We start from the raw sequence: 21,788 nt of genomic DNA on the forward strand, positions 1-21,788 counted from the left end.
TGGAAGGCAAGAGGGTCACACTCTCTGCCCCGGCTCTGCACGGTCCCAGTTAGGAACCCCGCCTGCCCCACACGGGGCTTCAGCTCTCCATCTGTATAATGGGAGAGGGAGGCTGCCCTCATCTATGGCTCTTTTGGCTCTGTTCACAACTGTGTAACAGATGGAAGAGAATGGGGGGCGGGTGGGCTCCCCGAGCTGGGGCAGTGAGGCAGACGGGCTCCCCAGGGCCGCTCCATTCTGCGGCAGAGGCCTTGAGGGCAACGGGCCGGGAGGTTAAGCAGAGTTCGGGAAAAGTGGGGAGAGAAAGGTCTAGAAGCAGGAGACAGAGGAAGAGAAACTGAAAACTGGGGAAAAGAGGTGCTTCATGAAATCAGAGAAATACTTAGACTGAGCTTTAAGGGATACTGAGGCAGAAGCCCCATTCCGGAGAACTGTTCAAAGGAAAAAAAAAAAAAAAAAGAGCGAAGTACAGAGAGAAGACCCCTGGGTGGTGGCCCTGGGCTGGGCGAGGACCGAGGACGGGGACATGAGGCACATTCGAGCCCAGGGTCGGGAGCTAGGGCATGGGGTGCAGGCGGGGCTTCACACACAGGCATTTCTGGAGCGCACGTGGAAAGGCGGGAGGGAACAGCAGCGTTGGGCTGGCGTGACGGGCCATCTAGCAGAAGCCACGGTGGGAAAAGATTTAGATATTTACCGGAAGTACGTCGGTTGGTGCCAAAGCCCTGGTTTTATTGTCCGGGAGAAAACAAACCCAAACACCGAAACTCGTCCTCCACTGAGATTCCACACAGAGAGAAACGATTTCCCCATCAAACCAGTTTTATTGGATATAAATATCTAATTATTTGTACCAGGCCCTGGAATGCCAGACATTTTGCAGCTTTTATAACATGTGTGGGAGTCTTTACAAACGACACATATATAACTACCCACGTATATATCGTTGTATGTGTGGTTATGTATAGTTATATATATATATACATGGTTGTACGTTAACGAACCTGATTTGAATTTCACCTGAATTTTTTGCTTACTGAGCAGTTTTGTTACGGACCCGGAAAAGAGCTAGAGCATTTGGGGGCTGTTCAGACCCTCTTTCTATGGGGGCATTTTCTGAGGCCTGAAATGGGCCTGAGCCAGAAAGCTCAGGGGAAAGGGACACCGCACCCCTCTGTGGTGACACACGTGCCCGCCCCTCCCACGGCCACTTGGCATCTCTGAAACGCACACTCGCTTACAACCACAGGACCCACGGCTGCAAGTCAACACCTCACACATGACACAACCGTGATGTCCCAAACAGACCAACAAAAGTACCGACTTTTCAAACCCAGAGCGCACGATCGCGCCTCACGCACGGAGAGCCCCGGCTCAGCTCTGCACAAACCGCGGAGGGCAACAAAGAACGGGGCAGAGGGGCCGGAAGGGGGGAGAGGGAGGGGGAGAGCGGGGGAGTTGTCTTGTGGGGAATAATGTGGATCAGCCTGTCATCTGGAGACCCATCTTCAACCAGAATTAACGCACTAAAGTTCTTTTGTTTTTCCTCTAAATGGTTTTAAAGAGACAGTGAATTCTCCATCCGGACTCGGGGGCTTGGTGTGCAGCTGGTCCAGGCTCGAACAGGCGGCTGATTCCAGCCAGGCCTGAGTCCATTATCTTTCTATCCCTGCCCCACCCTCCTGCCTCTGTGTTCTCTCCCAACTTGCAGAGAGAAAGTTAAACATCTCTGGCTTTCCCGGCTCCCGGCAAACAGGCCGTGTCCCACAGAAGTGGAGAAGCATGTGAGCCCGCAGCTGCACAAGCTGAGGGCAGGGGACGGGGGTGCAGCTGACAAGGGGGCCGTGAGCAAGGTGCCTGGGTCAGCGCCTGGGGGCGGCTGTGCCAAGAGAGCGTGGGGTGAGGACTCTTCCCTGGGACAGGAGTCCCCCGGCCCCTGAAGCTGAGGACAGAGGAGCAGGGGCTGGGGCAAGGAGAAGTCTGGGCATGGACCACAGGATTCCAGGGGGTCCCTGGGGGAAATCATGGTCACAGGACACTGTCCCTTGAGGCCCAAGGTCCGAAGGAACCATTCCAGATTGAGTGATACCTGGGGAGACTCTAGCCAGAAGCTGGCTGGCCGCATGGGTGGCGAGGAGGAAACCAACCCCATCTCCAAATGCCTGCATCTCAGACGGATTCACGGGGAGAAAGGGCTCAAGATTCAGGAGAGCTTAGGCCTCTACCGAGAACCTTCTGAGAATGCCCGCACACCCTCCGCCTAGAGACCTGTACTCAGGGGGCTGGGCTGGGGGCCGGGGAGCCAAGAACAAACAGCAGCAACAGGAACAGAGTTGAGCCATTTCAATTATTCATATGCCAGATGGATTCTTTTCCTGCCTTTTTTTTTTTCTATAAAAATAAGGAGGGGGGGGGAGTAGGTCTCACAACAGTCTCCAAAATGCGGGGAGGAAGGGGAAGGGGAGAGAACAGAGAAATCAAGCCCCTCATCTGTGCCCATCCCCTGCCCTGGAGAGGTGGGCAGGAGGGGCAGAATGCCCTGCTGGGTGGAGATCGGAGGTGTCATTCAGGTTCCCTGTGAGCAGAGAGCAAGAGGCAAGGAAAATGGTTGAAGGAAGGGAGGGAGGGAGAGAGAGAGAGGAGCACGGAGCATGGGGTGGAGGGGGGAGGCAGGCAGAAGAGGGTTCCGACCTTCTGTGAAGGATATAAAAAATCCAGCCGCCTCAGGGGACACCCAACTATCTAGCATATTGCTGTTAAAATGTCTGCAAAATTTAATACACTTGGCATGCCATCTAATCAGTCCTTGGAAACTCGGGCACTCTCTCCCTCCTATAGTCAAACTGCCTTAGACCTTACGCCAATGGGGTTCCCACCCCTACCCTGTCCCCCCGATTTTAGATAAAGTTATCCCCCCTCCATAAAACTAGCTGCTCTGACTTCCCACACGTTTTATCCTGAAGTTCGTCCAAGGTCCAGAAACTAGAAGGTTTTCTAGGAAGCAGTGGTGCCACGGACAGAGCCAGGGGTGGGGTCCTGGGGCCGGGACTTTGGTTCCCAGACTTCTTGGTGGTGGGGGGGGGGGTTGTGTGCGCATTAGGAGGAGAGAGAAAGAATGTAAGGGGCAGGAACGTGGTCCCAGACGGGCAGGCAAAGGCTGCTGGGTCCGGGGAAGCCAGCTAAAGCCATTCATCTCGACAGCTCTTATTTAAATAGCTGCCTGGCACACAGAGAGTGGTGTCCTCACCAGAACGCACGTATGCACATGCACCCACCCCACCGTACGCGTGGACATATGCCCCACCGGGTGCTCTTGTTGACCCATCCGTTATTGGGAAACTTCTGTGACCCCACAACATGCTGTGGCTACTGCAAGCCCCCGACAACCAGCCAGGAAGTTTCCAGATCGGCCCCAGGAATGGCCACCTGACCTTCTGCCCCAAGCACGGTGACTTGGACATTTCGGCAGGTCACCGCCTCCTTCATCTTGATGAGAGAGATCCGCAGAACGGGATGGGCCTGGGGCGGGGAATCAATCCCCCAAACCTTCACCCTCCACCCTTGAAACGGGAGTTCGTACCAAATCCTCTTTATCCTTTTTTTTATATTTCCCCCCCTCTCACTTACTTAAAGTCTCAGGAGGCCTTAGGTAGGCCTGGAGGATGCTAAGAGACTCAGGGAACCCCAGAAAGCCTGCACCATGCTAAGGCAGTGTTTCTTCATAGGTTAGGGGTCTGGCGGGACAGGCCGAGAATCGGGAGAACACAGAGTCCTCTCTACCTGCAGGAAAAAGCCACAGTAACCAAGGACCTGGAGCACAGGTGACCCCCTACTGAACTTCCCTGCCCTTCAGCACACAGGTGGGAATGTCGGCAAACAGGAGAAGGGAATTCAAGGGGGTGGAGACAGGGGGGTGCTGCCTGGGTGGGCGACTCACACAGCTACCCAGGGCCCCACAGTCAAAAGGGCACACGCTACCACTGTCGTGAAATTCTTCATAATTTACAGCAAGAGTCCCCGTGTTTTCATTTTGCGCTGGGCCCTGCAAATTTTGTAGCCGGTCCGGGGTGTGGGTTTTGGGAGATCAGAGGATCTGGGTTTGAATCCCAAGGCTCTGCCCCCTGTAAGCTGAGCGACATCAGAAAGGTCACTTATTATCTCTGGCTGCAGGGAGAGCCTCGCCTGTCAAGTGGGGTGATCACGCCTGCTCTCGAGGTGGCCAGGGGAACCGAGGCAGGCAAAGCGGGGAAGGGCTTTCGCCACACGACCGCACGCTCCTACCCAAATACAGGGTGCGCTGACCAAGAGGGGAAAGTGAGGCTGGTTTGTGTCGGTGGTGACTTCCTCCCGCCCCAAGGATGACCTACTAGGTTGTGGCGAGAGGGCTGCTTTCAAAGCAGTGTCGTAGGGAAGCCTCTGGCACGTCCAGCCCACTGGCCCCATTCTCAGTTGAAGAAACTGGGACAGAGTCAACAGATAACCTGCCTGTTGTCACAGAGCCGCCTCCAGGCAGGGCAAGGCTGAGGGCATACTGTTCCTGCTGTCCAGGCTCTGCCTTGGCCACAGGCCACTTGAGACAGGGACAGTGAGAAGAAGGAGGCAGGATTTGGAACAGCGAGGACAGAAAGCCTTCATTACACTCACACACACACGCGCACGCACGTGCAACTTGTGCTTGTGTGTGTGAGCATACACACAGCAAAATTAAAGCCGAGAACTTGGCCAAAAAGAAAAATCCTACCCCTGTTCCATCGAAACTTATTTTAGGGCAGGAGGTAATTGCCAAAGACCCAAATAAAAAGCCAACCACAGGCTGTAAACGGCTCCAAGTCTTTAATTAGACCCCAAGAAAAAATAGTGGCAAAAAGAAAATGAACACAGGACAAGGCTCCCTGAGGAGGGAGGACGCATGTGGACCCTCCCCCTCCCCAAGTCCAGGGGCTTCGGAGAAAGGCCAGCCTTCCCACGGTGGGCATCAGAGCGGGCACTGCCCATGGTGAGGGCAGGCATGAAGCCGAGAGAGGGCTAGCCTTGGTCCTGGGTCCTTCTCCCGGGACCTTCCTACACCCCTTCTGAGGAGGCTGGCCCAGCGTTGGGGTGCCATGGGGCCGAGGGGAAGATGAGCAATTTCTATCAGTTCTGGAGGCGAGGGAGCAAGGAAAGGAGAAAGCTTTGGGTCTGGAGCGGCCTTTGACTCACTGAAAGATCTGCCCATCGAGCCACGAGGCCCGGCGCCTTGGCCACTGACCGATCTACCCACATGACACCGCTCCCACTACGTGGAGCTCTCCTCCAGGCTGTGACCCCAGACCCTCGTCCTGGGCCCGTGGGGGGTCGGATGGCCCTGAGGTCAAGGAGGTACAGCAGATGCCCCCAAGGCCTCTCCTCACATAGTCCTTCCACGTGCGAGGAGGCGTGTTCTCCAGAACCCTCGGGGTGACAACGTGCCGTCCCACCCAGGCAAGGGAAGAGGCACAGCCCCTGTGCTCCAGGCGGAACTGGCCTCCCGGTCACCCGTTCCTGAGCCCCTGCTCAGCCCTGGCCCTTGGAGAACGCAGCGGACCCTGGACAGAGGGTGGGGCTGGAAAGGAAAGGGAAGGCAGGGGTGTGCAGAAGAGTGTCCAGACTCTCGCCTTTCATACGAACAGATGCAACCCAGTAGACTAACCAAATCCCACGGTGCAGGGGATCCTGCAAAGCGCCGAGATCAGCACCACCATGCCGCACGGCGGCAGAAACTACGGCCTCCGCTGACGTTGTAACAGCTGGTCCCGGTGGCAGAAGACAGAAGGTCCACCCAGACACCCAGGGAAGAAGCCAGGAGACGAACGCGTCCCAGCCTGCATCAATCAAGAGAGCCGAAGAGGGCGGCCTGGTCCCCCACCCGTGCAGTGTGGCAGGGTGCTGTGGCGGCTTTACAACCAAAGCGGGCGCATCCAAGGGAGTGCCGTCACAGGCAGCGGGACAACCATATTGAAGACCCCTGTCCTTCTGCTTCCTCACATGTCACCACAGCTGCCTGGAACCAGTGGCCATCACACCCACACCCGGCGCCCCCACCGGTTCGGGCACCTGCTGTGAGTGGGGTGCACGGTGCTCCTCTCGAAAGGCTTTCCTCTGCCCCCTGCCCCTTATTTTTTTTTTTTAATTTTGTAAACGTTTATTTATTTTTGAGAGACAGAGAGAGACAGAGCACGAGCACAGGATCCGAAGCAGGCTCCAGGCTCTGAGCTGTCAGCCCAGAGCCCGACACGGGGCTTGAACTCACGGACCGTGAGATCATGACCTGAGCTGAAGTCGGATGCTTAACCGACCGAGCCACCCAGGCGCCCCTGCCCCTGCCCCTTCTAAGCTTAGCCGAGGAGGACGTGCTCCAAAAACCCCACCAAATGGATGGGCCCGCCCTTACCTGCTGCTGCCACGATCCCCCTGCAGGAGTGCTGGGCCATGCCCTGCCAGATAGGCTGTATTCTTTACCCATTTCCTTTCCCAGTTGTCAAACAGAACATTAGTGACCACAGATTAGCAGCAGGCCAAAGAGCAAAAAGGGCGGTAGCTGCCCTTCATTCAGCACCTAAGGGGCCCCGACCCTGTTGTGAGCACTGTAGAGACCACATCCCTGCAGAGAAGGTACTAGTGTGCCCATTTTACAGAGGAGGACACTGAGGCTACGCATGGTGAAGAGACGGCCACACAACCTGCAAAGGGTAGGCCTGACTGTAACCCAGCTGGGCCGGGTTCCAAAGCCTGTCCCTCATCACCCTCTCCTTCCCCCACCCAGTTCTCTCATCTGACCACTAGTTCTAGGCCTGGCTGACCCCTCCCCGCCAGCTGCTGGATTCTCTGATTACTGTTTGTTTTTTTAATTTTTTAAAAATGTTTATTCTATCCATTTTTGAGAGAGAGAGACAGAGAGCACGGGCAGGGGAGGGACAGAGAGGGAGACACAGAATCCGAAGCAGGCTCCAGGTTCTGAGCTGTCAGCCCAGAGCCCGACACGGGGCTCAAACCCACGAACCGTGAGATCATGACACGAGCCGAAGTCGGACACTTAACCAACTGAGCCACCCAGGCGCCCCCTCTGATTACTGGCTTAATGCACGTGCCTTGTGCGCTCAGAGCATAAAGCGGGCGACACGTACGACTCCATGCCGAGCTACCCACCATGGCCTGTGGTGAGGGTCAAGGCCTCTATGGCCAGAGCAAGCTGGAAGGTCTTTCCAGTAGAAGCAGGTGTGAATCTGACCTGTCAAGGCAGTCCCAGCATCATCACGCCGGTCAGGTTGGCCTCCCTGCTGGCCCCTTCCTGCTTGCTTTGCTCTGTGGGGGTGGACAGGCTTCCATCCATCAGGATGAGAAGTAGAATTCCTCCTGGATGAGCCCTATGGCCACTGCTTCCAAACTTCCTTCCTCGCTTGGGAACGGGATGGGAGAAGCAGTCCAAGCTCCTGGCAGAGGCAGCAGGAGTCCTGCTGATTAATTGGTTCTCTGTCTTCCCCACGTGCTCACCAGACACAACCAGATGGTTCCGGCGACACGCCGTCCACTCCCGTCCTCCCTTAAAACGACATGACATCTTCACCTTACATCCCACCTCCACCTTTCCCTTCTATACTGCAAAACCCCGAGAGCCCCTTCTCCCCCTCAGCCAGGCCCGGGGCCCAGAGAGCCCCAGAGGGACAGGGGCGACAAAGAGAACCCAGGTTCAGGTTTGCAGCGGGGAGAGGTCTAAATGGAGCCAAAGTTTAGACAAGACTCCACTTTCTCTTTCGGCCTTCAAGCAATTCGGCTAGGGCAGACGGGGTGGGGGACCCAGGGCTGAGTCTGCCCCTATTTCCTGCAAGTGTGAAGGGATGACTCTGTATCTAAAAAACACGAACTTAGAACCCCAAACAATCAAGGCTGGCCGGTCCCCCCTACCCTGCCCCAGGAGGGCGCCACACAGAAGCTGCTCCAGCTCGCTGGGGCCTCTGTAGTACCACAGACCGCCCGCCACCCCGCCCTGCCGGTTGGCTCTCCGTTGACACCTCTGGGTCCTGGGGGCGGGGGGAGTGGCCTGCAAGGTGCATGACTGTGCCCTCCAGGTGGTCAGCCTGTGTAGGCACGCTCCCCCAGGCATCGAGGAATGGAATAGCACAATCCCAAGGGCAAGGAGCTAGGGTCAAGCAAGGCTGGGGCCACAGCTGAGAAGCCGTGGTGGGTCCGGGAGGCCGAGGAGTGGCGAGGGCATCAGGCCCTGTTTGGGGAAGCCACCCGATGCCCCGGTGGCAGCACCTGTGAGATGTGGGCTCCAGCTGGTAAACCGCATTCCCTTTGCTGGGCACTGGCTTCCCACTTATAAAAATGAACCTGAGCTGGATGACCCGTGGGGTCTCAGGGAACGTTCCAGAGCTGCTGCATGGCAGCGACCAGTAGAAGACCTGCTCACAGCGCTTGAGACGCCAGCTGAGATTATTGCTTTCATTATTATTATTACTATCATTTTCATGAGCACTGCTCTTTACTTTTTATTTGTTTTTATTTTTTAATGTTTTATTTACTTTTGAAAGAGAAAGAGAGCGCTCCTGGGGGAGGGGCAGAGAGAGATGGGGACAGAGGATCCGAGGCGGGCTGGGCTCTGCGCTGACAGCAGAAAGCCCTATGCGGGGCTCGAACTCACAAACCGTGAGATCATGACCTGACCCGAAGCTGGACGTTTAACCAACTGAGCCACCCAGGCACCCTGCATCGTTTTTGATTCCAAATGTTCCGTGAGCCTCCTTTCAGTCAGAGCAACAGGGTAATGGGGAAAGTCTGAGCTTACAGTCTAGAAAAGCCACATTTCCTGAAATTTTCAGCCCAGAATCAAAACTAGTGAAGGAGAGAGAGGGCAATGGAGATTCGATTAGAGGCCGTGAGGGGTCTGGCCACGTTTCACCGGCCCGAGTGATCCCAAACTGGCCCACACGGGATCTACAAGGCACTGACCTCTGAGGAGCCAGAACTCCAACATGTGACTGGCGCTTCCCGGCCCACCTTAGGGGGATGATCTTGGGGATGAAACATGATTATCTAGGGCAGCAAGGGTTAACGCCGGGGCTGGGAGAGGCCAGGCAGCACGGAGCACTCCCTGTTTATTAATAAGCTATTTATCACCAGCTTTGCTTTTAATGCCATTTGGGCTTAATGTCGTTAATGAAATATAAATACCCACGCTAACGATGTCGGTCAGAGGCAGCACGGGCAGCAGACGGCTCGCGAAACAGGGCCAAACCGCCGGGCACGCTGGGGAAGAGGCTGAGAGCTCGGGAAGCGGAAGAGGTTCCCACCGGCCTGGCACCCCCAGCCCCCTCTGCTCCCACCACGAGGCTCCACTGCTGGTTGTGCCGGGAAAGGCCAGGAGGAGGGTGGCCCAGGGGTTGGGGGAGAGGAGGCCTCGAGGGCACAGGATGCTGTTAACTCCTAGAGGACGCAGCAGGAGTGAGAGAGCTCCCACCTCGGGGGCACCGCCTGCCTGGCATCGGGCCCCTTGGCTGCAGGAGGCTGGACAACCACCAGCTGGCAGCAGGCCCCTCTCACCGCCCTGAGCACCCTGACCACTGGGAACGGAGCCGGGGTGAGAAGGGTCACGAGAGGGAGCAGTAAGGATCCCATAGTAAGTAAGGCTTCCAATAAAGACCACCCCTCCCTGCGCCGAGAATGACATCCCAGGCCCCACTGCGTGGCACCACGTCCCGGAAAAACTGGCCCAGGCTATTCAGGCTAGTCGGCCGCCTTGGGGGTGCGGGCGGAGAGGTCAGCAGATGGGCATTTCTGTTCAGTGCCCAGAGGCCTTGGAACCTGGAGGCGACCCTGCACGGCAGGCAGGCGAGGTCCCTTATCTCCTGCCTGACCTGGCCTGGCCCTTCCCACACGGTGGGCCATCCCTGCTGACCTCTCCGGAGGCTCAGAGCAGATCGATGCCCTCGGCGGATGACCACCTAGCCCAGATTACCCCAGGAACTTCGGGCCTTTCCCTCTGGAGAGACCCCAGGCTATTCCCAGACACCAGTCTCGCCTGGGGAAGACGGCCCTGGGACTTGCTTCCCGGCCCGGAGCCACAGCTCCTTCGAAGGAGATTTGCACTCTACTCACCCAAGGGCCACCTGGGCCCAAATAGAAGTGAGAGACCCGGGCAAGCAGCTGACCTTTGCTCCAGCCGCCTCCACCTGCGGCACTTGGCACCGGAGGTCACTCGGCACTGGCCCCGCCTTGCTCCCCGAGGGTGCTACCTCTTCCAGAGGGAGCTCTGGGCTGTTCTTGGGAGGGAGCCCAGCAGCCTGCGGCCCTCCCCGCTCAGGGTTGTCTGAGAAAATGCACGATGACTGGCGAAATCTGAATTTCAGAGAAATCTTCCCTACTTTTTTAGTGTATGCTCCTGATATTACCCGGAATGTACTTACACTAAAACTTTATTTGTGGTTTATCTGAAATTCAAAGGTCACGGAGCATCCTGTATTTTTTTTTTTTTTTAAGTTTTTATTTTAATTCCAGTTAGTTGCCATAAAATACAGCGTTCTGTTGGTTTCAGGCGTACGACAGGCATCCTGTATTTTCATTTGCTAACTCTGGCAACTCTAGCCCGCTTCCCAGCAGGTTAACACCTGGCAGGTAGGTGAGCAGGACTGTACGGGGCAGCGAGGGAAAATGGACATTCCCGCCCATCTCAGGACAGCAGCCTCCTTTCCAGAGGCTCCGTTCGTTCGTCACTGCCCCCCTGCCTGCCCTCTCCCCTCCATGGTCACTACCGCACAGCCCAGTGCCACGGCTCGCCTGCCGGGGTCCCCTCTCCCTGCACCCCTCAAAGTCACCTCCACGTCCCCAAGGAGTACAGGGCTCATTTGCTGGGGCTTGGTGGAGCTCAGCTCAGCGGCTAATCCCCTGGGTGGCTCCTGTCAGATTATTAATTAGCTAAAGCGGATCGGTCCTGGAACAACATGCGCTTGGACTTCAGATAAAGCAGGCCAGGGAAGCTGGGCGGGGGGCTGCTTAAAGTGACAAGAGCCTGTTTCTGAACCGCTCCCTAAGGAGGACTGGGGGACGGGCAGGCGGAGGCTAGGGCGGGGGGGTGTCCAACGGCGCCCTCAGCACTCCCCTCACCTGCTCAAGAGAGCACCCCCCCCCCACCCCGGGGAGGCAGTGAGTACAGATGCACCTAGATGGGGCACCGAGGGTCCCCTTGAGAGGATGAGTTGGTGACAGTTGGGTCTTGCTTTTTAATAAAAAGAGCTTGTGCCTAATCAGATCAAGTCACCCAGAACTCTTCCAAAAGCTTCTTATTTCACTTGGGGTAACGGCTACCAGGCCTGCAGGATCCGGGGCCCCCCAACGCGACCCCCGTGACCTCCCACAGCATCTCTCCCCAGCGAGCTGTCCTCCAACAAGCCAGGCTGTTCTTGTGTCTGGGAGCTCACGCTTGCCGTTCACCCCGGTGGGAACACTCTTGTCCCAAGTACTGAGTAGGAGGGCTCTTTCCCTCACCTTCTCCGTCCCTACCGAAAGTCACCATCTCAGCGCTGCCTTCCCCGGATGCCACACCCGGAATTATAAACCATTCCGCCCCCCCCTCCCCTGCCATGCACTCTCCCCATTCTATTCTAGAAACCTGCTGGTTTTCTCCTGGACACACGTGGCCATCCAACAAATACTTTATTTCTTTATCTCGTTTGTCATTTGCCTTTCTCCACTAAAATGCAAATTCCACAGCACAGGAAAGTTTGGCCGGTTTGTTCACTGCTGCGGTCTGGTTCGCAGCCTCTCTCAGTACGGCTTGATGAATGAATGAAAAAGACACATGAAAGACCAGAGGTTAAAGGTCAAGATTTGGACCACCGCCTCTTCAGACTCAGAGCCCATTGTGGCTGGGCCCTGGGCCGCCCTGGGGGCTTCCCAGGTACCCGGCTCCTCCCAGGCCCATCCCCTGCTTCCCCAGCTCTGCCCCCACGCAGTGGTCCTCTTACAGGTCCTATCATTTGCCCTAAAGATGTATTTCCGGTTCTGGGTCTCCTGAGGGATGGCCTGGGGGATCCATCCCCCTGCCACCCAGACCCTCCTCTCCTGGCTGGGCCTGCTACCCAGAAGCAGCCGGGGTTAGGGCAGGGGGTAGCGATGAGGGGTGAGGAGAGGGAACGGGGACTCCCGGCTGCTGCCCGGGGCCCAGCTCAGCTGCCGGCAAACTCCTGGGCTTGGATTGTTTTGACTTGAGTCGGTGAAGCTGAAATATTGAGTCACGACGGCCCTAAACTTCATTACCAGCTTTTAACGCAGATTACTAAGGGAAAAAAGTTGCTTTTAATTGCTTCTCCCGATTAGCATTTCTGGAGAAGAAACTAGTGATTAATTACACCTTCCCACTTCCACTCACCCTGGCCACGGGGGTCCCAACCCCAGGCTACCACATGGAGGCTCAGGGGCAGAAAAGGTGCCTGTTCTGGGGGGGGCCCAAGAAACCAAACCGGAGAGAAAACCTGGGTGGGGAGCGGAAGGTGAGGAGCTGCCCAGAGCGGATTCAATGGAAAACCAGCAGCCAATGGTGTCGGCAGCCACGCAAGGGTCCCTACACCCGCTGCCTCAGGCCTCCGTGTGGAGGCTCCAAGGTCACGAGGACAGAGGCAGGGCAGAAGTGCTTCTGCCCTCGTCCACATCCACAAGACATTAACCCTCCCAAAGCCATGGGCCGCTGTTCCTTTGGAGCGACCGCATCATCGAATGAAGAGGGGCCCCTGGGTAGCTCTGGCCAGGCGGGAGCTCCCAGCTCGGCCCCAACCCTCTCCTCTTGGGTCTGCACCTGCTGGGGCCCGGGGGCTTCCTGACTCTGCCAGGGAACAAGGGAGAACCGAGGAACGAGGCCCAGGGCTGGGGCGCTGGCAAGATCAGGCCCAATTCTCACACAGAATAGAAACCAGAAGGATCGTTAACTCTTCCCAAGCCTTTCGGTTCAGCCATCCTCCTGAGCATGAAGTTACCCAGGGGTGGCAAAGGGCTTGGGCCCCCAGGCCCCTCAGCCAGCACCTCTCCTGACCCCAGCCCTGCTTGTCTGGAGCGGCCAGCCCCACATCAGATCAAAGCCCGGGAGGATGGAGTTGGAAGTGTCCAGTCCAGTTAGGAGGGAAGGCCACGGATCTAGTGCAGGCCGCAGAGGCAGAAAGCAGAAAAGCCTCCCACGCATGCACAGACACACACGCCTGCCCACCCACACATGCCCCCCCCTGCCTTAGCCTGGCATTTTGATGCTGGCTGACACCCCCTCAGAGCCAGGCAGAGGCACCAGCTGCACGCCTGGGACATCCCTGTCACCCCTGCAAGACGTCCCCAGCCTGCCCTTCTGCTCTCTCCTGTCACTCCCCCTGGAGGTCAAGCCTCCAGAGCTTTCCTGGAGGGCTGAGCTGGCCCATATGGCTGGGAATATGTTGCCAACATGGGCAAGAACTCACTGGGGCCCCCGCAGCCGGCTGTGACGGCCTCGTGCTCGCTCCAGGGTTAGGGCTGTGTAGCACACACACTGTTTGGGGTGGCCTGCCTCGTCCTGACCCGAGCAGGTGACACCAGGACCCGGGAAAGTAGAGCCTTGTATTAAAGGCCCAGGAAAAAGGGACAGTGGCCCACGTCAAATCTGACAGGCCACCTACGGGAACTCACACTGTAAATTGTGAAAAGATTTTCCATGTGGAAAGATTGCTAGGATCCCTGCCCATAAACTGGGCTGGAGGTTAAGCTGGCCCGAATGGAAATGAGGAGGAGGCCTTAGACAAACCCTTTTTTTGGGTTCTACGTGACCGGATGCACGGGCGAGAGGGTCCATAGACGCTCAGCCCTCGAGAACACGGATCGCATTTAAAGCCACAGTGAGAGGAACTGTACGGACTGGGTCCAACCTCAGACCCGGCACTGAACTCGTGGAGCAGAGGCACAAAACAGGCTTCGGTGCAGTCTCAGGGCCAGAAGGATAGCCAGCTCGGAAATCCCTACCGAAAACGGTGCCAGAGACAAGCAGGCCTCTGGCCCTCCCTCCACATGCGGCCGACCAAGAGATGCCTAATCCTCTCTGCCAGGCTTTCTCAGCAACCAGCATAGTGCCCTGGATGGTGCTTCTCCCTAATCCACAAGACAAGACGCAGTGCCCCTGAAAGCCACGGGTGGTTCTTGGCACCATCAGGGTGGGTGCGTGAGAGGGAAGAAGATGCAGGGCCACAGGGGGCGTCTGTAAAGCTGGAGCCAGGACACTGGCTCCTTTCTTCGCCGCTCACTCCATCAGCAAACCCTATGGACCTGCCCTCTCAACACACGGACTCCGTACCCTTCTGTCCATTTCCACCTTTCTCGTCTCAGCGGCCACAGCTGCCTCCCTTCTGGCCTCTTGGTCTCTGCCCTTGCCACCGTGCAACCCACTCTCCCCGCCGCAGCCCCAGCCATCTTTTTCATTTTGTTTTAAATGCTTATTTCTTTTTGAGAGAGAGAGAGCACGCGCGCACGAGCAGGGGAGGGGCAGAGAGAGAGAGGGAGACACAGAATCCGGAGCCGGCTCCAGGCTCCGGGCTGTCAGCACGGAGCCCGACGCGGGGCTCGAACTCACGAAACGGGAGATGGTGACCTGAGCCGAAGTCGGTCACTTAACCGACTGAGCTGCCCGGGCGCCCACACTTCCGTCTTTTTAAAACGAAAACAAGATCACTTTACCTCCATGCTTGAAACCCTCCTGTGGCTTCCTGTCACCCAAAAAATAAAATCCCAGCTTCTCCCAGCTCACTAACCCCTACATACCCCATCCACTTCCCGGCCACCAGGACCTTCTTTCTGTTACCAGAGGTACTGAGCTCATCCCACCTCAAGACCTTAAGACTAGTGCTCTCTTTGTGGAATATTCTTCTGCCTTCAGATGGTTCAGATGTTTGTCGACTTCCTATCCTCCCTTCTCAGCTAACTCTCACCTCCTCAAAGTGGCCTCCTCTGACTGCCCACACACCTCACACTACTCCGTCCTATGTCCATTCTGCACTAATGGTGGCCTCGTTCTTTTCTGTGGGTTTCTTGTCTGCCTGCCCAACCAGGATTCCAGGAGAGCCAGGGCTGTCTTGTCCAACTCTACCCCCAACGATTGGCAGACACCAGGCCCTCAGGATCTGTTGAATAAACATTACCAGATCTTACGTGGTGCAGCCAGAAACAGGTAGAATCTGAGCTAGACGGGAACAGGGCTGCGGACCAGGTGCCCGCGTGGACTCGCCCCTCTCCCGCACTCTGGTGAGTTGAGGTAGGGCACCTCTGAGACCACAGATCAGCCCCGCCACAGACGACATGGGCCCGCGGCCAAACCCAGTACCTGGAAAGGAGTGAGTGAGTGCAGCGGGGCTTGGCCGCGACGTTCCCTTTCGGAGCCCTCGGAGTCCCCAAGCTTCACCATCAAGCCCCAGACGGCCGATGCCAGGATGCGGGAGCCCCACGGGATGCGTGGAGCCCGTACCCTATGCCGGCATGGCCCCTGGGAGTCAACAGTGAGTGGAAACTTCGGAAAGGGAAAAACTAATGGGCATGTTTTGCCGAGGGAACAAAGAAAACAAAAAGCCTGCCACTGAGAACAGAACGGGCAACATTCCCCCTTCAAAGGGGGCTCCACGGGCGCTTTGGCAACCTGCTCGTGCACTGGGCCCAGGCGTGGCTAGGGAGGCCAGCAGCCAGAGGCTCGAAGACACGTGGGCCTGCCTTCCCAGGACCCGTGATCATCAGAGAAGCAGAGTCAGGCAAGAAGAGCTCAGAAGTGGAGACACACGCAGGCGCTGGCACCAAAACCCCAGCAAGATGGTCCTGCCGACAGTCTCGACACGGCCATCGGCGGACAACAGTGGCACGCCTCCAACGTGGCCACACCAACTCCTGGAGCATGATCACATTCTGGACACCGGGAAGAAGAGTCTCGGCCACACAGTTGTTCCTCCACAGTAACCCAGGGCCACATTTACATCTGATTTGCAAATCCCTGGCTGCATCCAAGGCTTCTGCTAGTCCCTGAGGTGACGCGGTCTGGCGCGAAGCAGGCCTACAGCTCTGGGGACCTCTCAAACCCCAGTGGGCGCCAAGGCACCCATCGCTGCCAAGCGCTTCCTCCCTGCAAGTTCAAAGTCCAGAGTTGCAGAGCCTGGCCATGGAGGGAGGGGCAAGACACGCCTGATTGTGGCGCCCTTGGGGAGGGACAGCGCAGGGTGGTAAGCCGGGGCCGCTGAATCCTGTGTGGCTCACACGGGAGGCGTGGCTCGCGGCCTCTACCCTCCCAACCATTCTCCAGACCCTCAACCTCTGCCCCTGTCCTACCAACCTCTCTGGGCTGGTTCCCTTGGGATCCTAAGAGAACACTGAATAATGACCAATAGGTAGTGAGGCACCTGCTGTGTGTCAACCCCACCCGCCACCCTCCCCCCACCAAAAAAAACCCACCACGTCTGATACCTGCAGGCAAATATCTGACAGTAGCAGCCTCATAGACTACCCATCCCTGGCATGAGTGACCTGCCTTATGCGAGGGGTGATTTTTGAGCCTGGATCAAAAGACACCTGTGGCTTCTCCTCTAAGGAGGGTCCTGCCTGGGCTGGAGAGAGCCCCCAGCAAGTCACATGTGAACTCAGAGCAGCGTGGCAGCCTGCGGACAGCGTGGCAGTCCAGAGGGACCGGACCCACCGCTCCCAGAGGTGACGTTCGGAAAGGACGCTAGGCCTCCCCTGGAGTACCATTCTGGCAGGATTCTTAGAGGCCATTATTCCAATCTGTTTATATCACAGGTGGGGAAACCGAGAAAGCAGTGAGTCAATGTCAAAGCCAGGGCCCATATACAGTGTCCTGTTCCTAGGCCCGGGCTCCGTCCTCAATCCTGTGTCTTCTTACTTTCACCTAGGGTGCCTGAGCTACCCCCATCCAGGTCAGAAGCCTCCTGAGAAAGGCCTACTGGGTCTCTCTCCCAACAAGGAACCCCCACACCGGCCACCTACAGCCCCGACCCACATCTCCCAGACACATCTGGGAATCAGGAGCAGCTACCTTTGTGTCCCAAGAGACCGGGGTCCAAAGTCCATTCCACTGTGCACCACTGGAGCTGCAGGGTCCCCTTCTACGGGAGGGCTGACAACCGTGGTGGCCGGAAGGGCAGATGGGATGGAAGGGGTCTTGGCCTTCAGTCAGCGAGGTCTGTTTGCTACCGGAACGAGAAGGGAAAACAGATTATTAGACTCCCGTTGAGACCCACGTGGCCCCTCAAGACAGGACGACAAGACGGCACGGTTCCGACACTCGGCGCCGTAGGGAACCATCCGGCAGTCGCTGCTAAGAGATTCTCGGACCCTGCCTGCCAATCGGCGGACGGCATGGCTGCGGTGAGGGCCAGGTCTGACCCTACAACCAGTGCACCCTTTGCACCATTATTAGCCAACTGCAAAGCAGTTGTCACAGCTAACAAAAGAAGCAGACAGGTAGAAACAATAAGAGGCCAATCCGATGCCACCCCCAGGTAATAACACAGTGATCACACCCAAGGCTCGGCACCCCGGATGAGAGGTCAGCCTGACGGTGGATCAAGCTGACGGTGGAAGCCAGATCAGACCCACGCAACCGAACCAAGCTTCGGGCTCCCCAACCTCCACTCCCTCTAGACTTTCCCTGGGCCGGCTCCCAGCTGCTCCCATGACCCCCCAGTGGCCCTGTGGGAGTCTCTAAAAACAGAATCAACAGGTGTCTCTGCAGCTACCCAGGATGGGTCAGTTTGGTTTCTTCTCTTTTCCTCCTGCCCTCCCCCCCCCCCGCCACCGTCCACGTTGCTACTGTGCCGTCGCACCCCGTAAAAAAGAAAAGAGCGTGAGTGCACGCGCCCAGAAGGGGGCCGCTGAGATTCATTCGTGATAGGTGTTGGGCCAAAAAAAAAAAAAAAAAATGTGGCCAAAGAAAGTTGGTGCCCTGCGACCAGCAACCTTTGTGTCAATTTAGGCAAATATTGTGGTGTTTCCATGGTGATTCCTGTTTTGAATATCCACTACACTCACTTTTTAAAGGGCTTTTCCTGTTTGCGTTTCAACTTCAAATCTGTAAATATTTTTGGCCTTTTTAGAAAAATTAGCCTGTGCGCGTGCAAGCACAAACCCGGCACCGGACCTCCGTGCACACGCTCCCAGGCCTGGAGGTGCAGCCCGATGGGCGTGAGAGTGGGGTACGGAAACTCCAAGGGGGCTCTCCATCTGCTCCCACACCCACCGGGCCTACGGGGCTGGCATCAGGGAGTGGGGTGGCTGAAATTCCAGTCCTTTCCTTCTCCCTCGACCGACCGGGGCATCCACACCACCTGTGTGCTCGCTCCCAAAGCGTGTGAGTGGGCTCGGCCTGACTCGACAGCGTGGCATGGTGTGGGCAGTTACCCGGCAGGTTCTGCAACATGGCCCAGCCCTCTGATCCCGAGCCTCCCTCGAGGGCACGAACCCCTCCTCTCCTGCCTCCCAAGGTCGGGCCAGTGGAAGGGGCTGTTGGGCAGTGAAGGTGACAGATTCCAGCAGCCACTGCCCCCACCTCTGCTCTGGGGCACGGCCACGGGGATGGGCCAGTGATAGTGGCCCTGGGCTTGGATCGCCCCGCTCCCACCCCACCCGTCAGCACCATACAGGGTTAACAGCGGGTTTCCTGGTTTCCATGGATTCCCGCCAGGCCCCTAATGTGAGTTTCGTGTGATTTGGGGGAAGTGGATTTCCTTTGTTTTCCAGTTTGGGAATATTTTTTTCTTTAAAAAAGAGGAAAAAACACTTTAATGGGAACTTCAGGGCCACAGGGAGACTTACTCTCTGGGCTCTGCCATTCCCCTGCCTGTTGGTCCAGGATCCCCCAAAGCCCTGGGCAACCCACCCACCAGCTAAGTATCTCCAAGCCAGAGGAAGGGGTGCCTCAGACCACCTACATCTCCCCGCCCCCAGAACATTCTTCTGCTGGGGGGGGGGGGGGGGACGACTCTATTCCAATATCCCGTCAGAACGACCCCTGCCCCACCTGAAAAGATAGCATCTTCTACGGGTGGCTCACACTCTCCCCTTCCGGCCACACACCTTTCCCAGGGAAAAGGTCAAGGGAAACATTCCCACCTCCCTGACTTCTGGCAAAGAGCGAGAAAGACCAGGGTCTGACCACACGCAAATGGGCATGTGAACCGTACCAGGTTCTTCTGCCCTGGCTCAGAAGGGGATTCCAGTCACAGGGGACCAGGGTGTCCCAGGCCCTGGTGGGGCCCTTGTCCAGCCTCCTCCAGCTGAGGGAGGGGCCTGCCCTGGGCAGAGGGAGCTTCTCGCCTTGGCAAAGCAAGAGCAACTGAATAAAGGGTGTGGCCTAGCCTCCTCCTCCCCCTCCTCCTCAGTCTTCCCCATTCCTGCCATCCTCCAGCCCTGCCAAGGTGTGGCCTTGCTCAGGGACTGTCCCCAAGCAAGCAGCCTGACCTATTTACCAATCCAGGGCACAGGCCCTGGGGCCTGCCATGGTCGGGGCCCTCCCACGGCACAGGCCCCGGGGGCCGTGGCAACAGCAGGAATCTCGGTCAGTAGGTGGAGAGCCCAGAAGACAGAGCTCTCTGGCCAGCAGCTCCAGGGTGAAGGGGTGAGAAGCCATGTGTAGGTACAGAAATAATACTGGGCCGAGAATCAGAAGATGTGAGTCTGAGCCCCAGTCCGGCCACCTAACTTGCGTGGACCATGGGACAGGCCACATGATCTCCCTAGGGCCCCCCTTTCCTCACAGATGGAGAGGACACCTTTCTCCCTCCTACCCAGCAGGGCTGGAGGGTCATCCCCAAGAGATGAGCAAGGTGTTACCGGTGCTCCAGCAATGTCCTCGACTACCACCACCTTCTTCTTCCACACCTCTTCAAGGTAACCTTCCAGAATCCACTCCAAACAGGCCATATGCCTCTCTGCTCTGCTCCTCACACATCTTTCATTGTGGCATTTAAATCCATACTGGACTAAAGTAATTTGTTCACGAGTCTGTCTCCGCCGTTGGGTTTTTAACTCCTCAAGGGCAGAGACCAGGTCCTAATTATCTCTGCGTCCTCAGCATTTAGCACAACAGCTGGCCCACAGTGGGCAGCGTAAGTGTTTGTGGAGCTGAACTAGTCCCTGATCTCGTGTCAGGATCAGACGGGCCCGGCGTCATCCCTCTCCAGCGACAGAACACCTCGCCGGCTGTTTTCAGGCTCCCTTCCTTCTGGTTCCCCTAAGCACAGCCTGCACCTTGGTTTTCCCGCTCCAACATTAGCGCCACGAATGAGCAACTTTCAGGTTCACGGGGACCGCTCGGTTACCCGATCCTCCTCCAGAGGATGCCGGTAAGTATCGACGGAGCTCCTACTATGTGACAGAGAGCACGTCGGGAGTGGAGGGCACAGCAGCTGAGAGGTTTTCACCCCCATCTGCCGGCAGGCCTACGTGATGCCTTCTATTCGTCGAGCACCACGCTAAGTATCGTACGCGTTGTGATCTCGCCAAATCTTTACAAAGTGAGGTAGGAAGCATTAGGGCCCCGTGTTTAGATTAGGGAGGGGAGGCACAGAGAGATATGAAGTGACTCGCCAAAGGTCACACAGCCCAGGCCCGGACTCGGGGCCCAAATCACTTCAAAGTTCTTCTCTGTCCCCACCCCTGGTCTCAGCACTGACCCACACCTAACGCTCTTTCCCCTCCGGTATCTCAGTCCTCCTGCCCCCACACAGGTCTCCATCAACCCCCCGAGAGCCAGCAGAAAGCACTCAGAGATCACAAAGGAGGACGAAGGTAATGCTTAGGTGTTTCCTTCTGGCTGGGCTGTGAACGGGGGCAGGTGAGGCCTATGGTGAGGTGCCCGGTCGGCAGGAGAAACCCCTGAACCTACTTGGTAAATGGGGTCCCAGTTGCGGGCATGGCCTCCGGGAGGGGGAAGGGGTCTGAGCAGCCCATTGCTGTCATCTGGCGAGACAGGGACAAGAAGGCCACCAGAAGAGGGCCACTCTGAGTCATGAGGTTCTGTGGGAATGGGACGGCTTCCATTTCTTCTCTCCAGACAAGGGGCAAGCTAAAGGGCTTTACCATGAGGATGGATTTCTGCTGGCTCCCCCTCACTGAGACCACCTGCAATGCCCGTCTGCCTGGCGATGTGGGACTCAGAAACAGGGACTCGGGAGCCCAGTTTGCACCTGGGTGAATGGGTGTGGCCAGGGCACCCATCGTCCCCAGGGGAGAGAAGACAACAGGAGGTGACCTCCACTGTAGAAAGATCTACACCAGAGACGATAAAGGGGTAGAAGGTCAGGCTAGGACGCGGAGAGGACAAAGCCCTAATGAGCAGATTTCAGAAACCACCCGGAGTGAAAACAAAAACACAGACGTGTACGTTGCCCAACTTCGGGCTGTATGGAAAAGGGGAAAGAAAAAAAAAAAAAAAACAATAAAAAAATCCACATCTTAATACAAAAATCCTACATGATGTGTTGTGGCACGAAAATGTTTTTCACTGCATTTTTCATCTGTGATCTCACACGGCCTACGACGGGTCCGCCCAACGCAGTAGGTATTTGATGGTACACAAACAGAGCAAACACATACACAATTAACCAAAACAAGGGCAGCAGATATTCAAATTGGTCCAAGCTGGCATCTCAGGGCTTCAGGTGGCCTCCGGAGATGGCTGCTGTTGGCTCCGCGCATGGGCCCCCTGACTGCTGACGGAGAAATAAATGGGGCAAGAACACAGCTCAAATGGAAGGAAACGTGGAGTTCTGTGAATTCTC

The 21,788-nt window shown here is 57.0% G+C and overlaps 1 protein-coding gene across 1 annotated transcript in view; it reads right to left on the reverse strand.

Moving 5' to 3' along the window:
• Positions 1-21,788, reverse strand: part of CASZ1 (castor zinc finger 1) — a 120,670-nt gene that overhangs the window by 96,451 nt on the left and 2,431 nt on the right. The window contains exon 2 of the mRNA XM_042996023.1: positions 17,045-17,198. The gene's annotated coding sequence lies outside the window, so the exon portion shown is untranslated. The remainder of the gene's footprint in view (positions 1-17,044; positions 17,199-21,788) is intronic.

This window comes from Panthera tigris, chromosome C1 (assembly GCF_018350195.1).
Source record: "Panthera tigris isolate Pti1 chromosome C1, P.tigris_Pti1_mat1.1, whole genome shotgun sequence".
NCBI classification, from domain to species: Eukaryota; Metazoa; Chordata; class Mammalia; order Carnivora; family Felidae; genus Panthera; species Panthera tigris.